The sequence below is a fragment of the Channa argus genome, chromosome 9 (genome assembly GCF_033026475.1).
Source record: "Channa argus isolate prfri chromosome 9, Channa argus male v1.0, whole genome shotgun sequence".
NCBI lineage: Eukaryota > Metazoa > Chordata > Actinopteri > Anabantiformes > Channidae > Channa > Channa argus.
The window spans coordinates 7,326,589-7,347,219 of NC_090205.1; positions in this window are offsets into that span (position 1 = coordinate 7,326,589).

Consider the following 20,631-nt stretch of genomic DNA (forward strand, 5'->3'; position numbering starts at 1 on the left):
ATGGAGGTAATTTCTTCATGGTAACACTAAAATGTACTAAAATACACAAATAACGTGTTATTTGTGCAACACATTACTACTTTATTATGGCCTTTTTAAAATAAGATACTATACTTTATTCATTTTAGGCTTACATTTTATTTTATTGTGTAAGGATCTATAATTAATTCTATAAATAATTAATACTTTTAGATAATTCACAGGTAGAGTATTTTTGTATTGACCAAGGTGCCGTATCATATATCACACAGATTAGATATGGCACCTTGGTCCTTTGTACTAGTCTCCCACATACTCCCAATTACAGACCTTTCTTCTTCTTATTTTTTCTGTTTTCGCATTTCCAGTCTTTCCATTCCTCTGCTTCGTTTATTCAGCTGCTTTCAACGGCCTCAGCAGCGAGGGATTTGCACCCGCAACTATCCCGAGGCAGAATGACAAGCCTCTGCTTACTGTCCGAACTCGCTGGCCTCCTTCATCCCTAAATTAATTATAATTACATTCCCAGCTTCCTCCTCCTCCTCTTCTTCGTTTTCAGCCTACATGTGTTCAAAACAGCTCACAGTCACCTCATTAATTTTGCCTGCAACATGCACAAATCTGTCATTACAGGGAGAGATGTATTCTTCTTAAGGAGATCCAATGTTAATAATGTGCACTAACTGCTCGTTGTTTCGTTTGAATTGGGGTTTTTGGAAGGGTGGTGGGCAGCCACTTCTCGGCAATGTTTTATTAGTTTTTATCACCGCAAAGACAGGAACGTGTAGAGTGAGAAAAATGTGACAGCAAAAGGTGGAGCCAGGAATTAAACACACACACACAGTCGGTGAACATTTTTCCAGGCCAACTCGGGGGGAAAGACACTAGAACAGTCACTTTTGGACTGAGAATCTAACTGGCTCATCAGCGTCTTCTTTGTCCAAAGGCTGACCAATCCCAGCTGTTAGGCCGCCGGTGATGCACATTTGCGCTCGCACTGCACTGGAAATTTGTATTTCTGAAAAGTGCAAACACGTGTTCTTCTGTAAATCTGTCAATAGTCAACATGGTGAGACTGCTCTGAGCTCATGGGAGCTCTATATTTAAATCATGGAGACAAATTATTCTTAATTTTCACTCAACCTATTTCCTCTTCAGGGATCAATAATATCTATCTAAAGTAACACAGATTATGCTTATGTCCCATTATTAGCCTCTTAGAGATGGCTGTCAAATCATACAGTATGATACACGTATCTCCATTTTATCAAAACTTTTTATGTTGACATCTTCCGTCCCTCTCACATATAAGCAGAGCTTATATTACAGCTTCTAATTTGGCCTAAAACTAAAATATACCGTTCACATATTAATTTTATTATTCATTTTGCAAAAACTCTTCTCAGCAAATGGAAACAAGTGGTAAAAAAAACACTGATATATTATCTCCTTTCATGCTGCTATGATAAGCTTTGAGTTAGGATATTTGAGTTCTCTTTCTGACCATATGGCACATAAGTATATATTTCACCCTGCTTTTTGCATTGAATTGGCTTCTCACCAAGGATGGGAAATATTTATCACTTTAGCTACTTAATGCTATGTTAACTAGTTGCTAACTGTGCTTGGCTGCTGTTTAGTGTTAGTTTAATACAGTGCAATACATTTTTTGGTCTTTCACTGAAAACATCTGCCTGCTGTAGCTGAAAGGGACAGAAGCAGTGAGAGTATGGCCTGGAAAACCAAAACAACACACTGAAAGGGATTATAAATCTCTGTAGAGCCTTGAAAAGCTCAAAATAGTTTGATAAGCCACGATAAGTGATTTAAGGCTGTGATGTAAACTATCCTAAAATCCCCTACAATAAATAGATTAAATATATTACAACAAACATATTAAATAAATTGTGACTGGCAAATGCAAAAAGCATTAAAACCTACGAAAGATACATCAGTCAAATCTTGTTTCATACATTAGATGTTTATACACACACACACACACACACACACACACAGTACCTGGCAAAAGTACAGCAGCAAAGTGTACTCAGAAAACACAGACTTTCTGGAGGGCAACCAGGTCTTCATATTCTCTGATCCGTTTCTTTTTTTCTTTTCCCTTTTCCCCTCCATCATGTCAGAAACTGATGGCAGCCTCCTCCGTCTTGCTCACTGCTAGAAATGGAAAGACACATGAGGCAGACAGCCTGAAGGCTTGAATCCTGGCCAGGAAGAAGAAGAGGAAGACAGTGAGATTTGGCAGAAGTAGAGAATTCTCACTGTGGTGACAGGCATTGACTAATATGGTACAGTATCTTTAGTTCTCTTCCATATAAACTGGATTCTCATGGGGCACAATAACCTTTGTGCCATCTTTTCTTAAGGCTTTAGTGATGCTGAGACCAGACAACATCGACAACTGACTAACCTTTAATAAAAAGATATTGATGAGAATCCCCTCCTTTCCAGCAGCAATAAAAATGTATTTGTCATATGTCCTTGGACGTCATTTGCTGTGTGGGCTTCCTGCATCATATGTTTATGTCTTACTGTGTCACCACAAGTTGGGACTAGATCCTGAACTCATCACCGTAACTAGAATGGCACAGACACACAGGGTGGATGTTAGCATACACGCATTAAATAGTGGACTATGTTTTTTTTCCCCTCATGTAACAGTGTCTGCCTGCTGGATATCTTGCCGGGTACATCCAGCCAGGTGCTCATCGCTGAGCAGAAAAGACAAGGAGAAGCAATTAAGGATCATAAATGAAGCTAACCATCCATAACCACTCAGAGAGCTGAGGGGTAATGAGTCCCAAAGACTATACCACAGTTCACGGGTGAATGAAGGGGAGCGAAATGGAAAGGGTGCACACTGATCAGTGCATAATGTGTGCCCAGTATAAGGATTGAATAACATAAGGAAACCCAAGTGAAGGGGGAGGTGGGAAATGTGAGGGTTATCTTCTGGAGAAGATGCACTGGAGTGACACCAGATGTGTGCATCAGTTGCACACTGTTCAACGAAAGAGATCCATCATCTTCGGATTTTGCACTAATCAAGACTTGGGGGGGAAAAAAAAAAAAAAAGGAAAAAGAGAGAAAAAAAAAACAACAACCAAAAAAACAAAGGATTCAGGTCATTGAAACAATAATTGCTAAACAAAGCAGCGTTGCCCTGGGAACCTGAACACAGTCGATGTAAATAATGTGATCTATTGGTGCCATCTGGAAAAGATTGGGCTGAAGGGTGCCTCATTCTTTGCCTCTTCTCTTTGCTGTATGTGAAGGGATCCATTACTGTGTTTATTTGTGCAGCTAAGCCTTGGTCAGCGAAAAGGATTATGTAGTGGGGGATTGAGAGTAGATCCTACATAAACAGTGCTAGTAAAGCTGGATTTCTGATATATCCTGAACAATAATGGATTTACAAGGCGGGAGCTTTTCCCCCTCTCTTTCTCACTACGTCTTCATTTCCCAGAAATTGAAACCAGACCCACAGAGAGGAGTGTGGCTCTTCTGCTATGTGTGCAGTGAGAGAGAGGGGAAGCAGGCTAGATCACTATTTATCACAGCTTTAAAACACTTCGATATTGCAGTGAGAGATGAAGAATCAGGAGACGGAGACAGACAGAAGACAGGGGTGTTTGTCTTTGTAAAAACAGAAAGTTGTTGGTATTCATTTCTACATACATGATTTGTGACTCAATTCCCACTGAAGAAAAAATAATAAAACTGGTAACAAGTACATTTTGAATACAAGCCTCCATTGTCATTTTTCATAGATAAACTATCATTGATCACGGATCTTTGGTGCAAACATGGCTGGATGAACACAGGTTATACTGTATTTATTCAGGCATAAACCACTGCTTAAGTACCTGTTTCAGGTTTACTGGACGTCTGTTTGTGGGAATTGAATGTAACACAACATCCTTAAAAAAATGCATCACATCGCACATAATATACAAAGTCACAAAAGATTAATCAAAGTACCAAACAACCAGTGAATGTGAGGCTTTTGAGCGCCCACAATTCCAGAGTAGTTGCAGTCAAAAATAGACTTCTCGTCACACCTGCTCTCTCTGCCCCTTACTTCCTGTCATCTTAGGTCCAAAATACTTAATGTACTCTCTATACTGTGTGTGTGCCAGAAAAAGATGCTCTAGGTGTGTATGGTTTCTCCATTTTAGACATAGCCAAAGTCCTGCTGTGAACTTGTAGCCCAAGTCCAGCCTCACAGAGCCTAAAACTCTCTCTCTCTGTCTCCCTTCAATTCCCTCAACTGTCATCACTACGTTTACAGTTGAAGCCAATGTAAAAGAGTCCCCAGTGTATTTTGCTTCCACTGTACAGCATAACAAGGTCCACATCTACTTTGAGGGATCATTTTATGGTACCATTCAAAATAATCTGGACAGTTTTAAGCATTAATATTCAAATGTGAGGGTGGAAATGAGATGGGAAAATATTACCCTTTGAAATGTTCATTTCAATTTGACTTTTAACTTTTATATACGGCAATAGAGCAGGTGACAAATCTTGTCCAATTAATGCGGCTCATGTGCAATTAGGCGATCAGTACGCATGAACAGGCGTATGGAACAATTATGGAGCTCTGCCATGACAGGAATTTTAATAATCCATGGAAAAGATGCCATCATTTAATTTAACCAGTGGAGACATGTGATCAGAATTGGCTTTTTCAGATATATACATTGCTCCTATTGGCCCACAAAATCTGGATACATAGAGTTCAAAACCAAAGCAAAACAAGACGTTTTTTTCTAGCAGATTTTTTTAACTTTGTTTAACTTTTATTTTCACATTTAATTCTCAGCTCCATTTTCTGTGTAAAGTGGTTATTTTACTGTACATATAAATTCACAGAAATTTCTTGTTGAACAAAACCTGTCAGCAATGAAGCCTCTGTAACTTCTATCTGCTGACTGACCACAGAGGCTTAAGTACAGCCATCACTCTTGGCTCACTGTTTTTCCTCCAATCTTGCCGTGGTTATGTTGGTTATCTTTAGGGCATCTTGCCACATTTGAAAACATGCTCATAATGGCCATTTAGGATTTCACTTTTGTTAGTTTGTGTACTTTATACCAATGCACACAACCGAATATTTGGGAAAATGTAGTCCTCGATGAAAAAAACAACGTGCCCTCCTTCACCCTGCAGAATGCATTGGATTAGGCCTGGGAAATACTGCCACCTGTAGGATTAATTGTTTGCTGGTGGATTTCAGAGTCTATATAGATTTGGGAAGTTACAAGGATCTTAATGCCTCCCCAATAGATCTGAATGAAATTATCAATATGCCCCTAACGTATACTTACTGTCAGCTTTAATCTAAGGGCTTGGTGGAAAATACTGGGTGAATAGTATAGGAATTAACACATTTTCTTTGCAGAACGCCAATTTTAGGAGTTCAAAAATATTTAGATAAACTAATGTAGCCATAATTTTAGTTTTAAAACGTGGTTGCAAATGACTCAGTGACTGCCTGAGGTCTGGAGGCAATTGACATCACCAGATGCCGGTTTCTTCATTGTCCTTAAATGATGTAAATTATTTAATTTAAATGTCTAATCATTATGAGCTCAATAAGTACATTTAAGAAAGATGCTGTTTTCTTTGGTCACAATCTTTTGTGCAATTCTTTTGTGTCATGACTTATTACTTACTGTCCTAATCTACTTCTTCTTACTGTCTTGCTTTTTCTTACTTTCCTATAGCTAAATTTTGAGATATTTTTTAAGTTGCAATCTTTTGTCTCTGCGGGTAAACCATAAATATTTGGTTTATTCCAACATGATGCTGCTGCAACAGAAAAAGTGAGCACTCAATCAGTTCTTGTTGTTGCAGGACATTTGACACCGTCCGTTAAAAACTCAACAGGGTCTCACCAGACTGTCTTCGCTAATGTGACCTGAAGGCGTGAGCTGATTTCTGATCAAGTCTGCAGACCTCAAAACTGTCATCCTATCTGTGTGTCAACACCAAGAAACGCTGGTCCTCAAGTGATGGAGAGGAGAGAGACAAGCTGTCAGCATCAGAGACACATATGTACTGCAAAGAGTGAAGACAGGCGATAAGAGAAACTTTCTGTAGACTAACTCTGAAATAACTTCACACTGGTGACAGAAAAAAATAATTAAAATATAAATAAATAAAAAAGTTATTTCGGGGCAAAGAGTAACATCCCGATTGGACACACTGCCTCTTGATGACTGATATAATACAACAGTGTAAACTTTATTCTGCTCAAAAAAAACAAAACACAAAACAAAAACTTAAATAAATCACACACACGAAAAAGAAATCTAATGTTTCAGGTTTATTTTTGGAAAGATGAGCAACTTGCAGATAGTGGACAAAGCAACAGAAAATCCAACCAGCATTGTCAACTTTAAGCCATCACACTTCACACATCATGACTGAAATAATTTGATAACAGTGTCCATTCTCCATATTTTGCCTACCAGAGAGACCTGAAGAAAATCAGTTTTCAAATGGTTGGTTTGAATGTGTGTATTGTAAAAACAAATTGGTGACTAGTCTGGTTGCAGTTAGACTAAAAACAGAAAGATTAATAAATCATGAAACAAATACCATTTACCAGTATTTACCAGTTAAAGGAAATAGATAAAAACAAAGAAATGTCACTGTTTTTTAATAAAGTGAACTGAGCTGAAATGGCACAATCAGTAGAAATGGTCAAAGACAACAGGAGACAAAGGAGGACACTTTGAGATAGTACGATTACACTACTCAATACAAAAAGAAGCTGTGGAACTGAAATAGAAAAAGTGAGGGAGAAATCAAAAGCCTGGAAACTGTCTACAACTCCACAACTTGGTGCAGAGGTTCAAACTGTCAGCAACAGCATCAACCCACAAACCAAAGAAAGCTGCACAAGTCAGAGTTGCTCCATTGACCCAAACTGTGGAGACCAGCACGTAATCAAGACACACACACACAGTGTTTATCAAGGCCTGGTGATTTCTGGTTGCGCCTTGTGCTCTCCAATGATCTGTGGTTAACCATCATCTGGATTATATTTCTACACTGTAATCCAGCAGAGGGACAGCGGGAGGAAGGAGGAGTGTGGTTGAGGAGATAGAGAGATAAAGACGACAAGTGAGCGAGGCATTAGAGGCCTATACGAATGAATGGATCCACACTCTTCCTTTCTCTCTAATTTGGTGTCCACTCCCAAGCCAAGAGGAAGTGGAGCTGCCATGTCTCCTTGCCCTGACAATCCCTCACCATGCCTGACAGCAGACCGCCTGGGGCTGGGCCTCCTCCCCCCTGGAGCTCCCTCCTGAGTAGGAGTTGTCAGCTTCAATATCGGCGATTTCTCATGGACCAGGAAAAGAGGATTACTCTGTTTTCTAGGAGGTTATGAGCGCTTATTAGTTTAATGAGTTAGGAGTGACTTCTCCCCTGGTCTGCAGTATTTGCTGGCATGTCAGTTTTGACCACCTGCGTGCAGAGTATTGTTAAGTGTCTGCAACAAGATAGAAAAGTCAAGTTTTTAACTAATCATCACCTTTTCCTGACTGTATAAATTATGCTTCGGGACTCACTACATAATGACCAAAATAGAAGTCGTTTAAGTTTATCAAAGAAAGTCAGGGGGGATTAGACCATTTTTAATAATATAACAGTAAAACTGTAGTATTTGTTACTCAAAGAATGAAGGAAGTGATATCCGTGCAGAGACGGTCTGCCTGGTTGGAGTGAGACAAATATAGCTTAACATTAAAGCTACATTACAGAACTTTTTCATATTGGTTTTAGTAGAGATATTAAACTGAATTATTAAACCGATATTAAACAGAATTAACCTTGTTAGCCTACATGTTGTGGTTGAGTTAGTGAAGTCCACGCAGGTCGAGCGAGGTTTAGCACATGCACTAATCTTTCTAAACATTAACAGAACATTGGTGGTAAAAATGCTTTTGCGCTTGTTGCTGCAAAATGTTATCTGTGTTCGCCACACAAGTTTCACTTTTTTTCCCCAAGGTATTTGAGGATCTGTACATTTATTTTAGTTAGCTTAGGTTTAGCTGTTCTAATTCCGGAAACAGAAACACAGAAAGCATGCATATTTATTTGAAGACATACCTTTCATAATGCTGCATTTGTTTATGCTTAGCATCCACATTACATCAGACAAGACTATTAGAGAAACAGGGGATTACACTGTAGTGTCACCACCATGGGGCTGTCAGAGATCATTTTTCATGTCACAATAAATAAAAAGTATGCATACACAATATCCTGTAATATTACTCTACCATGTCCATGTCAGTCAGTCAATCAATGTTTGGCTGCAATAACAGTTTGTACTTTATACCAACACACGTGTACCGTTGTCTGCATTAAGTCACCATGTTTACGAATAGAATATGCAGTTTCTATAATTGTTTCCTTAAAAATCTGTATAGTTTTGAGGAGTAGGTGAACCAATCTGAATATTCTTGAGGTTACTAGTTAATATTAATGGCATTAAACTTGTAATTATGATGACTATTTCAAAAGTGATATATTTTGTATATGGTAAAATTACCTACATATAAATCTTTTTTTCAAAATAACATTTAGCATAATCATTTTCACAAGCTGTTCTCAATTTCTCTCAGACATCAACACTCACCTAATATTATTCAAACCCATACTCACACACTCAAAAACACTTATTAACACCAACCCTGATACATCTCACACACATGTGGCACAGACTTCTAAGGCAGATTGATGTTCCACATGCATTAGAGTGCCCTGATTCTCAACCTGCTCTACAGATGTTATGGATGCTGGGATGTCTCCAGAGTTAAAATATGGATGAGTGAAAAACAAGAGGGGCAGAGCAGGGTGGCATTTCAGAACAGCCAACAGTACAGAAAACAGTTTGTTCAGTTTGAGAGACTTTTGTGAAGTTTGCTATAAGAAAATTAAAACGGGATGAAAACAACTGCCCGTCCTCATCCGCAGCCGTGCGGTGCCGGTCCCAAGCCCTGTAGAATGTGGGGAGGGTTGCATCAGGATGGTCATCCGGTGTAAAAACTGTGCTAAATCAACGAGCGAACACAGGATAAGGACTACAGTCATATATGCAACCACTCAGCACTCTCAGAAACAAATTTAAATGTTCTTTGATAAAAAGAAGATAAGGTTCAACATTTTGGGAAATACTCTTCTTTACTGTCTTTCCAAGAGTGAGATGATGGGATTGACTTTAACATCATCACGGTTTAAGAACAGGGTACAGTCACCATGTTTCTCTGGCAACGTGCATTTCAGGTTATCAAGGAATAGTAAGCAAATGGTCTGCAATTATGAAGCACTTTTCCACCTATCGGTACTCAAAGGGCTTTACACTTTTTCATTCAACCATTCGCACTCCCAATCTCTCTCTCTCTCACACACACACACACACACACACACTATGGGGGAGATGCTGTGCAGCTAGCCAACACTCACCAGGAGCAATGAAGTTAGGGTTCAGTTTCTTGCTCAAGGACACTTCGCCACACAAACTACAAGTTTGTTACCATCTCAGTCTTTGCTAATCACATGCGAGTTTTCCTCTGTATCAACTGTTAATGAGGAATCAGTCCGCTCACATCAGCACCCCACATAATAAACCAAACCATAAGTGGTGTGCGAATGGTCTTGTGTATGACAAGACAGTGACAGTAAGCTGATTAAACATTCTGGGTAGTTGTTTAGCAACTTGACGACATTTGCCTCTTGTGCTTTTCCTGTCCTGACATAACATTTGTGCCATTAAAAAAAAAAAAAAAAAAGCCTAAAGCATGGTCCAACAAGACCACCAAATAAAAACAAGAAAACATGCTGGCTCCCATCCATTATACGCTGTCCATATTACAGTCCCTCCAAGAATTTTAAATGTGTTAAATCGCAACGGATAATTCAACCGATCTTCCGTGAATTCTGTGCAACCTTGCAATTTAAAAGATCACAAAAACATTACAACATCGATCACAACGTGCGTTATAAAAGTTGTTGCGAAGTCAGGCTTCTAGGCTCCAACGGTCACAAATAGGTCTACGAAATCCTGAAGGGACTGGTATAAGTTGTTCTAATGACTGTTAGGGAAGCAGAACTTTCAAACATTTCCTCCTGGGGGGGGGGTGAAGCAATTTGGTGGTAGTTTCTTGCTCCATACTTCTGGAGCAGTAAAATATGGAACTTGTATGATGGTTACATCTGTAGTTAAAGCAGCATGAAAGCTTCGGTTCTCCCCCCCGAAGGCTCCAAGGCTGGACCAGCTCCCAGCGAGAAGGAACCCCGTAGGTTCAGCTTTGTAACTCAGACAAACAACTGGCACACAGGCTTCTTTCAGGCACACATATGTGAGATGGATTTCAGCGGTTACAACAATAACAACAACAGCAGCAGCAGCGACACATGGCTGAATCGTTTTCAAAGCTCTGACACCACATCAGAACATCGTCCAACAGAATGTGACACTAATGTAAAATTCAGTAAGCACACATGTGACAGAAAATTAAAACTTAAATATGTTTACAGTTCTATGATCAGAGATTCCTTCTGAGTAAATACACACTTTACACCTCTTGGATCTACAATAACTGGATAAAGTCCTGGCTGCCCAATAAAGAATTTTACAAGGCAGTTCAAACATTTTAACAAAGTTTTTTTATTTATTTATTTTTTCTTAGATCTTTCGCTCTTTGTGCACACACACATGCATGTACACAGAGCTTCAGAGGTTTCCCATATTGTTGGATGGAATATAAAGACAGAGATAAAGAGGAGAAGAGGCAAGAGGTGGAGGACAAGAGTACATTTCGTCTTGGAGAGCACTCAAGAGACGGTCTATCAAAGCCACTTTCCTTCCGCCAATAAATACCATCTCATTGAATAAAATCCCCCCTGCCATAGGCATCAAGTCCAAATCTGAGATCTGGTCAACACATGAGAGGCAAGACCATCACTTCAAGGAAAACTCAATGGCACATACAATATGTATTATACAACTGTACTTACACAGCCTTGTGTTTTACTGCAACAAGGTGGCCAGATTATGACAGGTCTAAAGAGGACATCAAAACCAGCTGTTTAATCCTGTTTCGACAACTTATAGTTCTACCTGAAAAAAAAAAAAAAAAACCACACCAGTGCTAAAGCCATTTCTTTCATTGGTAAGCTTATAGAAAACATCAGGCACGGCAAAATGCAAAGTTGCTGGTGAAAATAATTAAAATTTTACTTCCTGATAGGCAAAAATGGCACTTTTGTCCACTTCTAATTATTTTCTTATAAAATCCTAATTCCTAAAATCCTAATCATTTCTAATGAATTTATATCATTTTAAATACACACACACACACTGCATTATATGTGTGTGTGTGTAAGGTCTGAGTACTTTAACTGTAATTGTGACTTTTGAATGAATGTTAAATTAGGATGATTTACTTGGCAAGTGCATGGATTAAACCCTACTGTGTCCAAGCTGATGGTTATCTTATTCTTCTTAAAAGGTATATTGAGCTTTTGTGAGAACAATTTGTTACAAAAGCTGGACATAGAGGAAAAAAAAAAAAAAAAAAGGTGGCCTGTGGAGTTAACAGCAAGAATGCAAAAGGTGCCTAAAACGATTTGTTTACATTACATGTTAGTAATTTAAATGCACAATTTATATAAAGTGTTTTCACCCAAGGGTGTAAAGAGAGGGGAGTTCTACTTTTACCTATGGCTGTCACTTTGGCTTTACCATTATTGTCCCTGGTGAACCAAATAGCCATTTCAGGTGATTTTATGGCTAAAATATACTTGAACAAACATCACCTTTTTAAAGGTGTAATAAAATGTTTCTCTTTAGCAGTTCCACAAGATCAATCTTATCAACTTTAGTAATAACTGTCAGGGGACTGAGGGTAAGAAACTCTGATTTCACTCTCTGTGACCAGGGAGAAGTAGATTCCTAAAGAGGACTTTACCAGGAAGCCACAAGTCCTAAATAGCCTGTTAGGGGATTACTGTGAGATCTCCACAGAGCCAGGCTGACAGAAAAATACAGCTTCCAACACATCCATGCTTTATGCATCAGTCATGGCAAGTAAGATGGGCATTGACATTTTTTCCTGGTTGTCTTCTCTCTGGCTTTTTTTTTTCTGGGGGGGTGGGGGAGGTGAGGAGAGGCACCAGGCAGTAATCCTTCTTTCCGTCAGAGATATGGAGCTGAGGACTTCTGCCAGCAAGTCGAGCTTTGAAAGTGAAACGTAAGAATGGCACATCACAGGGGCCAAAGAAAAATGATATTCTCCTCGTTAGGACTCCCTCAGCCAAAACCTTTGTTGTGGGGGCTTCTGCTTTTAACTAGAAACAGGTCCCAGCTCCTCCTGCGTTTCTGCAATGTCCCGCGCGCACGCTTATGCACGCATGAACATATGCTTCAGTATCTAGTACGTTCAAACTCTCAATCATTTCTTTATCCCCTAAACCCTGGTGACAGCTTGTTAAACCTGATGCCACATGCAAGGCCTAGCTCTCCGCAGGATCTTTGTTCTCACCTGTTAGTGAAGATACCGGATGCCCAGGTGGGGGCATCCTACTGTAGATGGCAGGTGGAAACCAACAGCCACGTTGCAGGTACACGAGAGGATTGGAGTGGATAAAGAGGGGAGTCTACAAATCGCCTGTTAGCATATAAGTCTGTCAACGGTATCCAGTTTTTGCATTCGATCTCCTCCTGAAAAGTATTTGAGGGCATGAGTTCACTTGAGTTTTCAGATTTGCTAGCAAAAGTTTTTTTTATTGAAGTTTAAAAAAAAAAAAAAGGAGAAAGAACGACTAAATATGAAACTTATTAAGATCCTAAATGTGCCATCAAAAAGCATTATGACTATTTTCTCCTTTGTACGATATTGTTTTGAACTCAGTCTGGAAGGATAATAGGTTAAGATCAAAGGGCAAAGTAAAAAATAATTACAACGTAATGTGTCATTTGCCCCACGGAAAACAAAGTCCTCTGGGGACGATGTGCCAAAGTGGCCCTTTCATTTTCACCCTGGGAGCTGACTGTTCCCACACAGTCGTACCGCTGGCACTTGGGTTGATTTTTATAGCTGGGACTAAGCCTAAATTCTTGGTTTGGATGTTTTCCCCACATTGCAAGAGACGACATTTGTAAGAACAAAAGATTTTTTCCTCTCACATTGAATAACTATACATAGTTCATGCCAACAAGGTGAGCCAACTACACTTCACTTGAGTACAGCATTACCAGAATAACTAAAAAGACATGATCAGATAAATGCACAAGTCAGTGCCTGTAAAAACTGTGTTGTGCAGATACAAAGATATTTATTTCTTCAATTACTACAGTAAAGACCTCGGCTCTTTGTATAACATTCAATTACTTCTTGAAAGAACAATTATTTTTACTGCCGAGGTACCAACATGCACTCGCACACACATACACACAAACTCTCATACTGAATCTGACGTGGATTTTTTCGTGTGGGCTGTTGAAACCAACAGAAAATGTGTAAATATGTGGCACCACTTTTTATTTGTTAAATATGTACTTCACAATGTTGCATTATCTGCAGGTCTATTCACCACCACCCAGTCTGCAGCCAGATAATAAATGATGGTCAAAGACTTCAAACAACTAACAGATTTACAAGAATAAGCAGTTTGAATATTGGCAACGCAGTATCTTTGTAAATGGCTCAATTCTGTGCAGTGCACTGGCCCTGTCCTCCCATCAAGAGGCAAAAAAAGCTCGCACACACATACACACAAACTCTCATACTGAATCTGACGTGGATTTTTCGTGTGGGCTGTTGAAACCAACAGAAAATGTGTAAATATGTGGCACCACTTTTTATTTGTTAAATATGTACTTCACAATGTTGCATTATTTTGGATGAAGGGGGAGATCAACATGCTTCAGAGGCAGTGCCAGAGCCTGTGGTGAGGAGGGTGTAGCTTTAACATGTGAACACTCATCTTTTTGGAATTAGGATAGGAGGTGACTGACAACTTTTAGGAGATGACCAGAGGGGAGAGTCAGAGATCTTATTTTGACTGATTCACATATGAATACACTTACACACAGAACCACATGCATTCACATGCATACCATTCCTGAGCCAACTGGTCCAGAGAAAAGCCCACAATTTGTCCAGTTTTCATCAGAGTAGGAAAATGGGAGTTTAGCATATTGTCTGTAATGCATAACAAATCCTTAGTTCCCTCTGCCAAACCATACAATCAAAAGGCCCAGATTTGACAAAAACAACTGTATTCTTTCTGTTGTAAAACCCAGTTATTTGGGGATGAAGAGAGATTCCTACATATGAGGGCCTCAGTAAAACATATTTAACCTTTGAACTTTTTAATGCTCAACTTAAAAGTCTGCTATTGTCTCTGTGCTTTCATATTGGCGGTGACAGTCAGTAAAGGGATTCCCACTCTGCTCGCCCCCGCCTCTGGCCACATCTGCTGCATAACATTAAATGGAAAAAATCCACCTAAAATATTTACTCCCCGCTCTGCTCTTTAAGCTAAATATACTTTTCCAGTTCTCTTCGGATGGACTGGGCTCTGACAAATGGTGAGGGTCTTTCTTCATGTACAGCTGTCACAAATCAGGTGTCTGATTTTTATCACGTGCCCATTCTGTGTCAGATTACTGTGGCAGCAGTCTGATGAACACATGGACTAGCAAGCTGGTTAATGCATTTTGTAATTTTATCCTCAGAAACACATAGACATGAAAACATCATTTTCAAAACCCTAATTAAACCTTAAATGAGGCATGTAACTCCTCCATCACTTCAGTAGTACAGGATACATTTGGCCAAAATGTTTTCTTCTTCCGGCTAATTTCATTCCAAGTAGCCTAATGTTGTCAATAAAGAAAGGATTGTGTGTCACAACTGTAATATTTATTTGGGTTTTGCCTTTTACATCAATGGATAATTAGTTAGAGCATTAAAGTCCTTCAGTACTTCATTTTTAATAAATGTGGATGGCCCCTCTGCTGGAACTAATACTCCCAAAGTGATGGCGTTTGGGAAGTAAAGTGCATTACTAATTGTACACAGTCAGTCAAAATTAGAATACAAATAAACTATACACTGACTTGGCTGGAAACATTATCTTGCCAAAGATCTGGCTAATATTGGCAATTAAATCAACAAAGGTTTAAGCTTTGCACATATTGCAGATTTTCTCTTTAGCAACCAACCCACTCGATTTTACTGCTTTAGTGCACTGCACATCAAACAACAAAACCAGGAGCAAACACTGAATTGCACTTTTTTCCAAACAAAAAATATTTCAAAAAAATAAAAATCCTGTTTAAGATTGTTATATATACACACACACACACACACACCCGTATTAATATTGTTGTTGACATTCAGAAATATATTTCAACCAATAAATTATAAAACATTTGTGCACTATATGGAAAAGTAAACAAAAAAAAAACAAGTTTAAAAGAGTACGACAAAAACTTTACGATGTTATAGTACATTTAACCAAGAGAGAATTGTTAACAAATTTTTTTAAAATAAGAGATTCAGTTTTCCTGTAGAAAACATTACTTCTGACACATTCAGTAACTATGACCCTCAGATTTGACACATATAACCAAAGCCAGAGCTGTAATGCTTCTGAAAAGATCCCAGAACTGGAATGATTACGAAACAGAATGAAACTGAGGGGTTTTGTCCATTAAATCCCATATGACTTTTTCCTCTGAGGTAGAAAGTAAAAACTGTAGACTTCTCTATCAAAAATCTCTGGCAGCTGTGAATTTGAAGCTGAAAAACAAATTGCGTAGCCAGAACAACCAACGTATTCAGCCAAGTACAAGTGGGTAGGTAGTATTTGTTGTGCATGCATCTTGCCATGGGTGTATGCATGTATGTGTCCACCCAAAAAATGAGCATATCTGCAGGTCTATTCACCACCACCCAGTCTGCAGCCAGATAATAAATGATGGTCAAAGACTTCACACAACAGATGTACAAGAATAAGCAGTTTGAATATTGGCAACGCAGTATCTTTGTAAATGGCTCAATTCTGTGCAGTGCACTGGCCCTGTCCTCCCATCAAGAGGCAAAAAAAAGCAGCAGGAATGAGTAAGGAGTTTGGTTTGATTCTAATTGGCCACATTATTGCACTGTAATTTGCATAATTTGTAAGAAAGGGACAGGGAGTCTCAGAGAGAGCTGATTAGAGAAAATGTCATAGTGGATTCACATTTCAGAAGCAACTGATTGGGCTTGAAACTTTCCAAATGAGTCCCGGGGAACACATGAAACCCCTTTAAATGATGAGCAGGAAAGATGAGAAAACATGGAGGAAAGAAAAGAAAGCGATGAAGAGGGCAGACTGGAGAGCATTGGTATCCCAGTCCTTTTTCATAGAGACATTAAATCAAAGCTTGCTAGATTTTGATCAGAATCAGACTAAATCTTGCCAGAGTATTTATTACATATTATGAAGTGGAAGAGCTGCGCACCATGAGTTTTATGACATTATTATGTGTCTTTTTTTATTTCTATAAAGTCTTTGTGTCCCGAAGGCAAGTTCAAGTATTCACCCCAGTAAAAAGCTTCACACACCCAGGCACGAGGACACAAAGTTTCAAGTGGGTAAATAGGCAAGTCAAGCTTTTGTCCCGCGAACATCAAAGTTCGTCCTTTTACTAGAACATATTTTTTTTCTTGGAGAAAATAAGTGATCACTGCAGAGTGTTTTGTTGAGAGATAAACAGCACACGTGCCAGCAGCATATGAAGCTGGCAAATCCAAACTGCAGGCCCTTTCCTCATCCTCGCAAGAACAACTTATCTGTTCCATTATGTTCAACACTGATTTAATGTGCTACCTGTCACTCCACATCTAATGGAAAGTAGGAAACCTTGCACAGCGTAAGCGTGGAAAGTTGCAACATAAAAAAAGCACAGTGGTAGGAAAAGGAAAATCCCAACTGTTCCAGCTCTTATGGCACTTTACAGTTCAAACACAGTGCACATTTACACATGGAGCAGCAGCTGCTACAGAAGATGCTGGCCTGACCCACTGGGAGCAACTTGTGGTTCAGTGTCTTGCTCAAAGACCCTTTGACAAACCTTTCTGCCTCCTGCCCCGTTTTCTCTGAGTGCAGTTTAAACCCAGATATCCCTGCTTTTTAAAAAAAATCCATTAATCCTGTTTTATCACCTATTTTATCACTCTTGCATGCATGATTAGTAGCAGTTTCTTACTTAAAGCTAGAATGTGTAAATAAAGCGAGCATAGACTTGAAATAAATCTACTCTGCTCAGCTAAGCCCCCCCTCTCTCATACACTGTGGTCTTCTGCCGTCTGCTATGCTCCAACACACTCTACTCTTCAGGTATTGGGCATTATCAAATTATAATAAATATGAAGGTGCAAAATATCCTAACCAAGCAGAAATGATAGCATTTCTCTGATTGTTTAGAAGGATAAGCCTTACTCAAAAATCACTGTACCACTGCCAGTACTGAGCCCATAAGTGGTGTTGACAGCACCTTTCCATATTAAGGTAATTTTTGGAGGAGATCAAGAAAAATAAATAAATAAACCTTTGTTGGTTTGAATAACTTTAACTCAAGATTTTCTATTCATATTTAAAATATGAATATATGAAAGGGAAAAACATGGACCTCTAGATGATGTCAGAAACAAAACGTTTCCAATTGTCTACTAAAAAAAAAAAAAAAAAAAAACACACAATCTAAAGCAGTTGTTATATTTCTTTATGTCAAATAAATGTTTACAATTGCAAAGTGTTTGTGGCCTGATAAGGTCATATAAAAGCCATTTAATGCTGGGTGGGTTCCTTAAATGTGAACAAAGTGTGTATTAGAGGTTTAAAATTACTTAGAAAGGCATCCTCCTCCTACTGGCGCTTAAACAACCGACTGATAGAGACACTGAACAAAAAGAAGTTTCAAGAAGAAGTTTCACCTCTACCATAAGCACTGTCAGTCAAGCAAAGCACTGAATAAGTGGAGCTGCTCAATCCAACCAGCTGTGGCTGTGGTGAAAATACAAACTTTCCCTCCGGTCATCTTTTATGTCCTGATGCACCATTAAGATTAGCAATAGATGACAAACTAGATTCTATTTACTGTTAATAAGATATGACAGTGAACTGTGACAACACAGGGGTCAGCTGTAACAAAACAAAGAACTGGTAACTTTCTTCACTCTTGCCCAGTATTTCCAGACTCGGTGCCAAGCCTGTCAAATCTCTGCTTGTCTAAACAGTAAAACCAGAGAACTAATCGCCCTGATGACATTTAGTGCGCAAGTAAAAGTTCTGAGTTTATAAATTTATAAACTGTTAATTTATAAACTGATACCTGGGCTGAATCTGCACCTGAAGGTTTGATGGATGAATAGGATGATCGGGAAATGTATCCAACAAAATATTAAGATTTTGTCAAAATACACATTATGTGTCAACACAGTCTGCCAGCACTGGATTTAACACTTTCTTCAGTTTGTTAAACACATGCAATATATTTTCAAGGTCGAGTTTCCACTCATGGTGAAACACGTACGAGTGGAAAACCTGTTGTCAAGATGAAAACTCATTAAACGTTGATTGAAATGTTTCCTCTCATCACAATGACTTTTTCACTTTTGGTTCTTAATAACTAATGTTCTTTCCAATGATGTAAAACAGGGATTTGTACACTTGAAGGATTTTTACATGTCAGGTTCTTTTTGTAGCACTTGTAGGACTTGAAATGATGCCTGGTTATAGTATGAATAAAAAGAACACTGACATAAACCACCAAAACAAATATGAGATTTCAATTGAAAACCGTGAAGAAGAATTGGTGTTTATGTGCAGCACAGAAAACCTAAGTCAAAGTTACTGTCTTAATGGACGCACAGAAGGGTTAAGAGCAGGGAGGAATGAATCCTTCACACAAATGATTACATGCAACTCTCTCATTTAGAGGGAAAACTGAGCACAAACAACACAAAACCAACTCCCATTTGGTAGTCTGCTGTCTGTATGTATGGATTGAATCATAAGAGTCTAAAATGGCGTGACTGCGGACTGTGAGTTATGGTCAGATCTCTCCCAGACATCAAATACTCTGAACATCCATCACTCACCCGCTACATGACATTTACAGGCACTGATGCGTTCACTTCTTTACTTGGGCACCATAAACAATGCTTTCCACTGACACACAGAGATACTGCAACTACATATTAGGAAGAGAGCTTTTTTTAAATCAGGTCCAGAAAAACTGTAAAAATGCCAGAACTGCAATTAACATTTAATTATAGCTTGAAAAACATCTACTTTGGCTATTTTTAGTATTGTAATACTCATCCTAAAGAGACAAAACCTCAGTCTTACTCATAATTTAGTAGAAATAAAAAATAATGTAAAATACTGTTAGTATTTTAAAAACATATACAATTATTCCAATAAAAAAAAAAAAAAAAAAAAAAACTGTTTTAAGAATAAGTCATTTCATTTAGACAAAAAAAGTACAACAGAATTTCATAAAAATAATAGATCATAAATCAAATCATTGTTAAATCATCATAGTTAAATATTATTTCACATTGGTTACATTACAATAATTCATAAAACAAAGAAATTCACATCGTTAAAGGCAAGTGTTTGAGTTATTTTGATGTTTAGATATGAGGCTGATATATACGACAAGTTTGAGACAAATTATGTCACTTGGATTTTTTTGGAAGTGTCCTTTTTAAACCACAGCCTGTAATCACCAACTCAATACTTTAAACACTTGAAAATAATTCAAATAAAATTATGCAGTGTGATATTCAAAAAAAAAATATGCTCATATTCAGTGTGTTTTAAAACTTAAATAGTTAAAGTATAGTATCAAAATTCTGTGTTTGAATAGCCAGCATCTTTATCTCATCTCTTGAAGCTATTTGAACTGTGTTTGTCTTTTTGATTTGTTGTATTGAATGCTAATAAAAAACTACAACAGTTTGTTTGTTTTCAGTGATGACAATTTCATTTATATATGGTATGTGTCTGAGAAGGCTTTACAATCAAAATGCCCTCAATTTGAAACAAATCAAATGGTCTAAGAACAAAGACGTCTGACTTTTTGGTCTTACTATTTCATTTTTCTTTTGTTTGAAGTTCTGTGGGAAAGCAGCAAACACGCAGCTTTGAAATCACTCAGGCTCACAGGAGGTAATTCTTTTAACATGCTTTTGCTGATAAAATATAAATAAGTCCAACACAGAAAATATGCACCTCCTCTCAGCATGTGTGCAAAAAGTTAGAACCATAAGCGACAGCCATCATTTGCAGAGTCAAGCCTGCGTGGATTTGTAAACCATGTCTGTAGACTTGGCTGTATTAGACTTGGCTGTATTTAGTCTGATAATAAACCTGAGAGAGACAGAGGTGGAGGGGCTAGGAGCCTCGCCAGGGCATGATAACACCTTGACAATTCAACACACATGTGCCGCAGTGTGCTGGGCCGCAGCCTCAGGGCAAAGCCTCAGCCAGCATGTGGAAGAGGTTTTCCACTCAGCTGAATGTCCAGTACCTCCAATACAGCGGCCTCTGAGC